Here is a 10,430-nt window from a genome sequence, read left to right as displayed (position 1 = left end):
TTTTTTATTATTATTTTTTCCCCATGAATAGCAATGTGTTCTCTTGTATTTTTCAGAGTTCACTTCCTGTTCCTTCCTTCAAGGCTCCTGTATCTACAGAGATCTCTGGGAGCTAGTCCCATTAGCACTGTCAAAAGCTTGAAGAAATTAAGAAACAACTACAGTAATATTAATCTCTGGCTGCCATGGACAGCTCCATCAACTACTAACATTGATAATATCAGCAACATGCAGACTCACTTTTAAGACTTTCCACTCCATATCACTACACAAAATTGTTTGCCAAGTAAGAGGATAACTTTTTGAAACAGATAACTACTATGCACTGTCATCAGAACATGCACTTCTCTACACATGCAAATATTCACTAAATATTACCATTTTTTCTTAGTCACAAAAGCACAATCGTCTTATAAGCATTTTCTAAAGTTCTTTTTTTCATATTTTCCCAATATTCTTTCTTCTTGCATCCAAATATTTTTATGCCAGCATGAACAAAACTCCCCAGATCTGAAGTTTTCCTCTATATACACAAAATTATCAACTCGGATAAGGTTTGTAACAATAGATTATCAACAGAAGTTTCAGAAAGACAGTCACACAAGTTTTTGGTGGAACATAAAATAATGCAAGAACAATTACTGAAATTAATGAAAAAATTTCAAAAGCATTGGATTTAAGGCAATTTTATGTTTGGCTGAGCAAAGAGACTCCGTCTGTATCGTAAGAGCCTCCTCATTAGGAATCAGTGTTTTGAAAATAAGAGTTGAATGGAGCTACACTCTTCATGACTGGATAGGATCACAGACAGTGAGATCTTTTTCATGACCTCAGGAAATATCCCAGGCATTTCAGAAGACAGATGGTTTCAGAAGCATTTCTAGTGAATCAGGAGATCTACTCTGTGTCAGAACAAGATTCAAAGAATACTCTGAATAATTCAATTGCAAAGGAAAAGAAGGACAATACTAAAAAGTCCAGTTAGTTCATGTAATCCATACTGAAAGATGGCTCCAGATTCTCATGGACTTTCAGTTCCACAACTGCACATATATCCGAGCCAAGGAAAAACAGAAATCATAAAATTGATAAATAGGAATCAGTACTATCAAAACATAATTCCAGATCTACACAGACCTAGGAATATGTTTTAACAGGTCAGAAGGATTATTAAAAAGCATTATGCCTGAGATTGCCCAGAAATAAGATTGGGGAGGGGAGGGGGAAGAAGAAGAAAATAAACAGAAACAAATTAAACAAAAAATGAAAAATGAAGACACCAAAGATTCAAAGATTCACATTTCTTGGGATTTATGCTGAGATGTCTTCTCATGGCATAAGTCTGTTTTATTGTTTTCAAGGACACTGCATCTGTCAGTACAATTTGGTAACTACATTTTGATAACTGTACAAAAGCCCCATGTGCACTGAAGGAAATACACGTATAAAAGATTATTCAGTGTTTGCCTAAATTGGCACCAAAATGTTACAAGAGCACCAGAATCTCAGCATCAGGTCAGACTAAATTCTGGGCTGCACAATACATTATCTTACTCACCTTCTGTGATCTCACAAGGTCTGATACCTTCAAGGAATGGCATTAACTACAGCTTCGTCTGGGGCATAGATAACCCGTCTGGTCTGTGATTCAGCTTACCCATGCCTGTTACAAAATCAAGGCTTATAATTTGCTGGGGTTAGTGAGCTCATCGAGAAATGATCTCATCTCTCATAGAAGCAAACAGATTGACACAGAAAAATGTTACATGCACTGCAGTTTGTCTTCATTTCAGTGCAGATCAGTCGTTAGGTCATTTGATTTCAGTGCTTTATCCAGCTTATTTTCAGAAGCTAGGTACTAGGTGCCTGTCACTACACTTACGAAACTCCTTAATGTTCAAGGTACTGAACACTCTTTTCAATCTCCAGCCCTTCCCACACCATATTCCTTCCAACCACAACAAGCAAAGGCTGGTCCTTGGCTGATTGTAGCCTGCACCACACAGTCCACAAACCATCAGCTTTCCAACAAATCTTAATTTCTTCTTCTCCATTGGTATTTTCAACCCTGCATTAAAAACTGCCTTAGCTTCTACAGAGTCCTCCAGGGACCTCTCTCACTGCTTATGAGACTGGAGTGCCTCCTCCAAGACAGAGAGGGAGGAGATGTTGTGGGAGCAATGTTTCCAGCTGTAGATTTCTGTGCCCTGGATGCCTGTTGCAGATTCAATGATGGCAATGCTGCCGTGTGGCTGAGACACCAACATTCCCATCCCTATGGCCCCCACCTTACCCTGCACCTGAGCTTCACAAAACTGAGTTTTGGTGAACTGGTAAGGTTGTAATCAATCACCAGAGATCAAGCTGCTATCTAATGGGCTGGAGGAAACGACAGTCATTATTCTGACTATTACCATGCCAAAAGTTTTCCAGCAGAAAAGTCTCTGCTGGAAAAGTATGGATTCCCCAAAGCTGGAACAGTGCACTGTCTTATGACTGGGCAAAGTGGTTGCCTAGATGGACAACTGAATATACTTCAAAGCAAAAGACACTGTGTATGTAGGTATTTGTTTAGTTTCATTTATGGCACCCATAATGAGTTTTTCAGTATGCAGAAGATGAGCCCAGGAGCAGGCTGGGAGAAAAAAACCCTTTAGTGATCTCTAGGTATGGATTTTTTCACCCACTCACAATCCTGCGAGAGGCTATGGGCCTCCAGGTGGTTGTCAGCTGCTTTACAGTAATAAGACTGATGATCCCAGTGAAATTAAATATTAAATATGTCACTTCCTTCACTTGGTATCATTTTGGTATTGCACATTACAGTGCCCTGAGGCCTGCAGGACATATTGGGCCCAAGGAGTTTGAAAAGAAGGAGTGAAGAAATGGTGGTAGTCAGGTAACAGCGATAAGACAAGAGGTGATGGTTTCAAGTTGCACCAGGGAGGTTCAGAAACATTTCCTCTCAGAAAAGTGGTGAGGCATTGGCACAGGCTGCTCAGGGAGGTGGTGGAATCATCATTCCTGGAGGTGTTCAAGAACTGTGAAGATGTGGCAGCTGGAGACATGGTTTATTGGACATGGTGGGGATTGGTTGACAGTTGAAGTTTATGACCTTGGAGGTCTTTTAATTCTTAATGATTCTACGATTCTATGATTCTCAGAGCAGCCTTTCACTGGTACATGCACATGAAAGTTGTGCCACCTTCAACTTCTGTATATGGCATAAAGAGCATTTGGTAAGTTGAATTTAGCTGTCTCCTACCAACTGTCTTCCTCTGAGTGAAATTTGGGGTTGCATGCAGACCCAAATACACACAGACAGACCAAAGCGGGTACAAGCATAACAGAAATATACAGAATGCTTGTGGGTGGCACAATTGTGTGGTTAGACACCATGTACAGGTGGGGAAGGAAGGTCAAGTAAACACAGGCTAGTTACGTTTCAGGCTGAATGGAAATTGTAATAGCAACTGTCCAACTTTAATTCATTCAAACAAATGCTTTCAGTGTATCTCATGGGTCTCGTTTTTACTACTTTAGGAAACAATACTGTACGTGCTTTCTTCCTCTTCCTATGTTTTGGATTTACAATCTATTCTGGATTTAAAGAGAGTCTTGGGATTTTTCTTCCTGTTACTCACAATAATTAAATAATGTTTATGTACTACAAAGTGGAAAGCTTTCTGAATTTACTTTTCACTTGGTTATCAGTCATTACCTGTTAGATGTTTTTGTCTTTTTTTTTTTTCCTTTGGCTTTCATGACTCAGTCCTTCCTTAGTGTACATTTGGCTACCTCTCCCCAGCTTGCATGACAGGCTTACCTTTTCTCCTACAGTTAGATTCTGTATTTTCAGCCTGTGCTCCTGCGTTCCCCTTGGTAAATAAAATCAGTTCAGAGACCCAACTGTTATCTTGTTGTTTCTCTGTGCATAAGTGTCTCTGATTTAGCCTCTGTTCTAGTCGCATTGTTTTATTTCCTTTTTCATCTTGCTCCTGTCATTCTTCTCAACCGTTGTTATTATCTTTGCCCACTCCCATATCACAAGCAATGTTTTTGGCTTATTCAGCTATGAATAGGGAATCCATTTCTTCTTTCATTCTGTTTTCATTTAGTCCATTGCCCTCAATCTTCTCCCTTGTCTCCCAGGGCCTTACATCCTGCTTTGACTACAGAAGATCCCTCCCATGTAATTTTCTCTAAATCTCTAAGGCCATTCCTAATGCTGTGTCAAGACAATATTCTAGGCTTATCAGTTTCTTCATGTCCTTTTTATTAGCTCTAACCACATTATCAAGTTTTCCTGGCTTCCCCTGTTTCATGAGCTTTCCCAAGACACTAATCTGCTTTCCTCTCTTATTCAGACATTTCTCTCATTATGATGAAATCTGAGAAAGTAAAAGCACTGCTTATATGGCTGAAATCAGACAAACTGAACATACCTTTAAAATCTTATGTTATTCTGGCTGAAACATTTGTCCAGATTTTCCATTTGCTCTCTTTCCATATGGGCATTCATCAGCCCCTGGAGGTGACATTTCTCCAGAGCTTTCTAAGGTGTAAGTCACCCATTTAGCCATTAGAGTTGGGCAGTATCCTTTTACACACAGAAAAGATTTTATACAAGGATTATCTGTCTACAGTCATATATTTCTGCAGTGCTGGCTGCATTGCTTCCACATCTGTGTGGGCCTATTTTAACCCAGTTAATAAAGAATAAACCTAAGTAACTCAGATCACCTAACAGCTTCCCAACTTGAACCTGTATGTTCCACTTAGGTCTTATTATTTGCTCTTAATTTGGAGAAAAGTCTCATTGAGCACAAACTGTAAGCCGACATTGAAAAGTTTTTGTTTTATCATTCAGTCATTACTTTTAAAAAATTTCAGAGTTGTATAATCCTCCTCATTTTTATGTATTAAAACAGAATATATCTTGAAGATATCTTCAAAGGGAACAGAAGGCTGGAGATTATGACCCATTTGTCCTCCATGGTGATGTTCAGTGTCCAGTTGGAACACACTGCTTATTTCCTGTTTACTAGAAACATTTTTAACTGAACTGCTGAACACCTAGAGGAAAAATCAAGAAAATTTAGACCTGGCATGACAATATTTCTGAAGCCAGAGGTAGTCAAAGACATTTTCTGTATCATTAAACAGTACATAATGACACAGCTATCTACTAGTAAATGTTTCACAAACTAAATCACAGAATACTGGTAAAAATCTTTGCAATTCTCTTTCTCTCGCTTAATAAATCCTCAGAGGATCCTTCCTTTACCATTTTCAAGGACTTAGCTGGTCTTCTAAATACACTAAACTTCCTCTCTTCTCCTGACTATTTTTTCTGCTGAAACCTCCGGATATTTGTTTCTCAATAATGATACAAACGGATGCAGCCACCCACAGTCAGAGTCTTGTAGTCTGTCCCTGGGAGTCATTTTTGTCCTCTATGAATGCCTACATGTTTGGACCCCTTTTAATTCCATTTCCTGATTAACTGCAGTGTTAACCATGATTGGAAGGGTGATGCTGAGATTAGTCAAGCAGAAATGATGAAATATGCAGACAAGAGAAAAAATGCAACTGACATTAATATTCAGAAGTTGCAGTGCTGATAACTGAAGGCTCAGTATTAACAGGACAAACTAAGTTTTCCTTACAGATTTTTATCACACTGACAATTATATTGTTTTGCCTTTATATTTCCACATTGCTCAGGAGCTTGCTTAGTCTGTGTGACCAAAAAGGAAGGCTTCAATAGTTCATTCGCTGGTAACAGATATCTGATTTCTCTTTGGGGATGAACAAAATTCATGGGAGCACCAAACTAGATGTCTTTGAAAAAAGACAGTCATCCCCTGGCACTACTGGACCCAGAAAGTTTAATTGACCAATGAATTATGGTCACCAATCCTGTGCTGATTAGCTTTTTATTTATTTCACTAATTAAAGAGCACAGATAACTGAAAATGATTAGATAATGTGCACAGAGGCTATCTCTCAACCTAATAGTTCTTACTCAAGACCAATTCCAGGCAGTCAATAGTGCATGCTGGTGATGACTGTGGGATGCCATCTTGTTAAGTGGAAGGGGGACATTTACTCTTTGCTGATACTCCATTGGCCACCAATCACTCTTCTATGGTGGTGGGACCTTGGGCTAGACTTTGTCACCACCACAGCAGAGTGCATTTTATCTTCACTCCAGAAATTTGCACATAGTGTTCCTAGACCTCAACAGAAGAGAGATCCCAGCTTCAGAGATTAATGCTGAAAACCATGTCCCCACAGAGGAAACCAGGTCAAGACAGAATGTCTCTTATTCTGCAGCGTTCGCCTAGAAGACTTGAATATACAAGTTTACCTGCACGGAGTCATAGTCTTCTTTTGAACAAATCCCGCTTTATCCCTCTGCCAGGTGAAATTCAACATGAGTAAGAAGACTCCTGACTGTCCCACATTTGTCAGTTCTTTAAGGTCTGAACAACCAGGTGCCTTGTGAGACGTTCATGCTGTTCGTGACTAGGAGAGTGTACAAAGGCATTTACTATGGGAATTCCCCTATTGCCTGACAATTTGTTGTGTTCATTTTGCTGCTGACATGCACTTGGCAAAATAGTCCTCATTCTTGATGAGAATACGTTGGCTTCAGTGTCTTACTTACTTTCTGTACTCGCACTGTAGGCATTGCAAACCTAGAGGAGCAAATGAGAAAGAAAAATTCTTTCTCTCCTGCCCAGCGGCAATAGAACAAGAAACTGACAGAAGAAAGAGGGGAATAGCATTGTTACCCTCTGTTGAGAGGAAAGTAGCACACACTGCAACAGCCAAGAAACACGGTGAGCTAAGCTGGGGAAAGGGCCCTTTGTGGAAGTAGCAGCAAGCCAAAAAGATCAACATGCATCACTGAACATAGGATGGTGTTCTGAATTTTTAGAGGGCTGAGGAACAGCCTTTATCGGTCTATGGGAGGTCTTGAAAGTGAATAGGAGAGGATTTAAACATTTAACGCATACATATGTACAGATGAAACAGATCTGGAAAGAATCCATAATGTGCATGGTTGGATGGATAATCATAGTCTGCACAGTAATCTTTATTTGTGTTAGGAAAGCGTGTAGTGATTCAGGTTAACATTTGTTGACCTTTGCTCTGACTAATATTACACATTTTCTGGGCATTATAGCATATGCTTGGCAAGAAGCAGTCCCTGTCTTGAAGAAATGATAGTTCTGCCATTGTATTCTTATCAAGAATGAGGACCATTTTGCCAAGTGCATGTCAACAACAAAATGAACACAACAAACGTTTGTTCAAACGAACTGCAAAGAGCCATTCTTATAGTATTCCTAACATCCTTAAGATAGTGTTTGATAACAGAAGGAGGAACTCCATTTTCTGTGCCATAGCACAAGTACCAAAATAAAGAACTGCGGATGTAGTATAAATTTGCACTGAGATGTCTTGAAATCCACATTTTATGTGTAATTTACTCAATTAAAATGTGTTTAGGTGATTGAAACATTCAAAGTATTGTAAATAATATAATATTAATTATCTTTAAATATAAATGATTATTAATTAATTGTCTATTGCCTATTAATCAATAATAATAAGTTAATTAGTAATTAATAACTTCTTCCTTTAACACCAACTTAGACCCGGTATGTTTTCTGTGTATCTTATGCCATTTGATGAGCTCCTGATATATATTGTGCCACCAAAGAAATAAGAAAAGACAGCAAAAATGAAATAGGTTCACAGCATCCTTTTTATACTATTTCTTCCACATGCCCTGTGGCAATGGAACACCATACTTTGGACACATTTTCTGAAGTATCCTACTCGGTTCATTTCTCAGTGTTAGACTTTCAATGGCATGCTGTGTGAATGACTGAGTAATTTCATTTTTTACTTTGCTTTTGTAGAAATGTAACCCACAGCCACTCTAAAGGTTGCAATTTTACAGGACTCCCAAAATGTCAGTGTTTAAATGTAATCAATTTTACAGCAGTTTCCTGATCTGAAACACGACAGGTGATAAAGACTCACCATTCTTTAAAAATCAGAGAGGTTTTCTGCTGTGCAAGAATCACTATTCCTTATACTTTGCACCCTTGGCATTTTGCCTTCATACCTTTAAAAACTGCCTTTAGCATCCTAAAATGTGCAATGCTGTCTACATCTACTTCTCCATCAGCAGTTGTAGGCTTAGCCACTATCACCCATACTGTTACCTGTACTGTTCCCCTTTGGCTTGGAAACAACAGCTGCAAGCATGCTCTGATAGTGCTTTTCAACAAAGCAAATCAGTGTTTCTACATGCTGTGAGCAGAGTGAAATCCATCTTCTTAGGAAATTTCAGGTGCTTATAGAATTCTGTAGCTGTGCTATCTAAACACCCTTTGCAAAGCTCTGCTACTGAAGTACCAGAGAGCTGTCATGCACATAACTGCATTTCAATTCAGATGCATTCTAGCATTTATGGGTAGAATTCCCTTTAAAGGAATCCTTGCCTCTCAATGCAAGATTTGGATGTAGAAAACAAAGTTCCAACTCTAGTCGAGAAAAATGTTAAATATTCAGAAAAGAATTAAAGGTGGAAAATTGAAAATTTCAAGTGTTATGGAAACTTTTGTTTTGATTTTGTCCACAGAACTATTCGCAATAATCTTTAACAGCTAAGTGTTTGACCACAGACTTTTCAAAATGATCTTTTGACATGAGTTGTAAATAACTTGTGACTATTCCCTACGAAAATCTTCGCTGAGTATGAATGTTGTCTTTTTGACAAAGTGTTATTTTTCTCAAAATGCATCAATCAGGCCTAAAAATAAAACTAAACCTTAGAGCAAGAACAGAGTATACTTCTTTAACACTGGCAGTTCACTGCAGTTCCTGGTATAAATCTTATTTATAGTGAAGAACTTTTATTCTGTGGTGACTCAAAACAACATCCCCTGCTGTGGTCATATAGAAAGAATGACACGAAACATTTTATTCTCAAAATTATTGTCACATAGAATGACAGCCCCAAGAGTATTACAGTAAGCAGAAGAAGGAGGGAGAAAAATACAGACCACGAGAGCTTTCAGGATGACAGCTGGAAGTTTTCTGCAGGGTTCAGTTTCTGTGTGAAACCACATCTGATCAACGTGCTGCGGGTGAAATATATACGTAGACCAACATTGTGGGAAGTGCCTGTCTTTAATGTGTTGTTTTATAAGACCACTCGTGCAATGTAGAACTTTTACCTTCTTGTTCCTAGGTTGTGGTTATATATTGCTATGTCACTGAGGGCATTATGAATCAGGTGGTGAAAGGATAGGTAAATATTTGTTTATTACAGCAGCCTTGAATTGTGTTGAACTTTCTGACAGATGGAATAATATAACATACCTTTGTCCTGTAACCCATAAAATTACAGACTACCTCTAAACCTGCAGCTGGCATTTCCAGGACGTATTTCTTTTACACATCCCTGGCTCCAACACAAGTGCATCCACTCAAAACCAGCTAGAGGAGCTCTTTGCCTGAGACCACACCAGTACCTTGTGAGCATGCAGAGAGGAAGAAGCTGGGGCTGATTTCTCCATCTTGCTGCTGAAGGCAAACTAGAGCACTCAGAGACAGAATCACTGGCACAGGATAGGTGGGAGAGTACAGCAAGAGAAGGGAAATTCCTCCCCTGCAGCCACTGTGTGTTTTCTGCTGTAGCCCTCAGCTGCCCTCCCCCAGGATTTTGCTGTCCCTCTCAACTCATCTGTTCATGACACAGGTAGGCTGCCCTGGGGCATGCTGCTTGCAATGTGCATGCTGCAGATGGAGAAGGCTGATGCAAAACAGCATGTGGGATGCTGCAGAGGGGTAGAGGACAGGTGCTCTGAGGAGGTCTGCTGTAGGTTTTGGAGTGTGTATTCAGTTTCTTTCAGCTGAGGGACAGGCTGCTTTCCATCTATTAGAGCTGCCCTCTGTTCTCAGGCCTCCATGTCTATGTGAAGGGGAGAGGTAAAGAGAAACCTCAGCAGAATTCTCCCCCAGATTTTTATAACTCACTCCCCTCTCCAGTTAATAAAATTTCAGCTTCAGCTTCTGCTCTTCGAAACAGAGGACTGGCCAGGTCATTGCAAGCACTACCATCTACCTACACAGACCTCTGGTTTCTTTTTGCATGTGAAGAGCAGTAATTCTACTTGAGTTAGTGGAGAAAAATAGCAAAGAAAACAGACTGAGTAAAAGTTTATAAAGAGCCTTATAAAATTTTGAATTGAAAAAAAAAAAAACCACAACACTTCCTTTTTTCACTTGAGGTGAGACAATTCACATGACTTACATTAACTTCTTTCACAGTAAAATGAGAGAACACAATCAGTCCTCCATAAAACAGGTTGAGAGTCCTCTGCCTGATAAGTGCAGAAGCA

The 10,430-nt window shown here is 39.3% G+C and overlaps 1 long non-coding RNA gene across 1 annotated transcript; it reads right to left on the bottom strand.

Moving 5' to 3' along the window:
• Positions 1-3,739: 3,739 nt before the first annotated feature.
• LOC104915360 lies at positions 3,740-9,347 on the bottom strand. Its single transcript, XR_796340.3, has 3 exons — positions 9,090-9,347; positions 6,374-6,531; positions 3,740-5,076 (listed from the first exon to the last, which is right to left on the bottom strand). It is a non-coding gene; the product is annotated as an uncharacterized LOC104915360 (long non-coding RNA).
• Positions 9,348-10,430: the final 1,083 nt, after the last annotated feature.

Source organism: Meleagris gallopavo, chromosome Z, assembly GCF_000146605.3.
Source record: "Meleagris gallopavo isolate NT-WF06-2002-E0010 breed Aviagen turkey brand Nicholas breeding stock chromosome Z, Turkey_5.1, whole genome shotgun sequence".
In the NCBI taxonomy this organism is placed as follows: domain Eukaryota; kingdom Metazoa; phylum Chordata; class Aves; order Galliformes; family Phasianidae; genus Meleagris; species Meleagris gallopavo.
The sequence above is the reverse complement of the archived record's forward strand: the minus strand, read 5'-3'. Positions and strand labels throughout refer to the sequence as shown.